Here is a 1,543-nt window from a genome sequence, read left to right on the forward strand (position 1 = left end):
TGGGTTTTGCCTCCCAAATTAAGGATACTTACTTTCGACATAATTCAAAATAACATTACAGTACATGTCACATAAAATCGAAATAAACAAAAGGGCAGTTATTTCAGAGAGGACAAAGCCACTTATGGCTGGGTTGAATCACCCCACAGCTCCCAAAAGAAATTTCTGAATTTCACACACATGTAACTACAGGCCCACCTATACAATATTCAATGCTAAAATCAACAGCCAATATCTATAACTTCATAGGTACAGGCGGTAGGTGACTAAATCAACAGCTTCAGGTGGCTAAGGTGGATGTGCTGTAGGAACCATACACCTGAACAGTTTAAGACTCTTAATTAGAATTATTTTTAATTAATTCAAATAAACTCAGATCTCACTGCGTGATAAAACAAAGTCCATCTCAAATTAGAACAACATGAACAAATCTCTGTTAGATTGGCCTGTACTGTACCTACAGTGCCTTCAGAAGGTTTTCAGACCCCTTCACTTTTTCCACATTTTGTTGTGTTATAGACTCAATTTAAAATGGATTAAATTAAAAGAATTTGTCCACACACAATACCCCAGAATGACAAAGCGAAAACATGGTTTTTGAAATTTCAGTTAATTTATTAAAATTGAAATACAGAAATACCTCATGTAGATAAGTATTCAGACCCTTTGCTATGACACTCTTAAAATTAGCTAAAATGCAAAAATGTCATCAACAAATCACTCAGTAAATTGAATTGAGTCCATCTTAATGCAAGGATAATAGTTCATGTAATTCTTTTAATATAGGGTCTCTGTTTTTATAGGGTCTCTGATTTGCACAGGAATCAATTACACACTGTGTGGATTAGGATGTCACTACCAACTCAGCAAATTTCATAATTTTCTCTTGATCCTGACAAACTCCCCAGTCCCTGCCAGTGACAAACATACCCACAACTTGATGCAGCTACCACTATTCTTCACACAAGAGATGGTGCGGAAACTGCATTGCATGTGCTAGATTTGCACCAAAATTAATGCTTTGTAGTAAAACCAAATAAACACATTTCCAGCCATTTTCTTTGCTGTATCACTTGAATTCATTGTTGCAAACACAATTATGGACATGAGGTCGATTATTTTCCATTAAGGGATTCTTTTTGGCCACTTATATTATAGACCAATTTTGTAGAGTGACTGAGATGATGTTGTCCCGACTGTGCTTTTTCCTTTCCACCATTCAACTTTGTAGATTTTTGTCTCCCCAGGCCTCAGGGTCGCATTCCTGAGCAGTTTTGTTCTTCTCCCTTTGCTCAGTTTGTAATGACAACCTAATCCACATAGTGTGGATTCCTATGCAAATCAGAGACCCTATAAAAACAAAGATATTAGTTCCAAAATTATCCTTAACTATTATCCTTGCATTATGATGGACTCAGTTCAACTTATTGAGTGATTTGTTGATGACATTTTTGCAATTTAGCTAATTTTAAGTGTCATAGCAAAGGGTCTGAATACTTATGTGCATGAGGTATTTCTGTATTTCAATTTTAATAAATTTACT

The sequence above is a fragment of the Argentina silus genome, assembly GCF_951799395.1.
Source record: "Argentina silus genome assembly, contig: scaffold_121, whole genome shotgun sequence".
NCBI classification, from domain to species: Eukaryota; Metazoa; Chordata; class Actinopteri; order Argentiniformes; family Argentinidae; genus Argentina; species Argentina silus.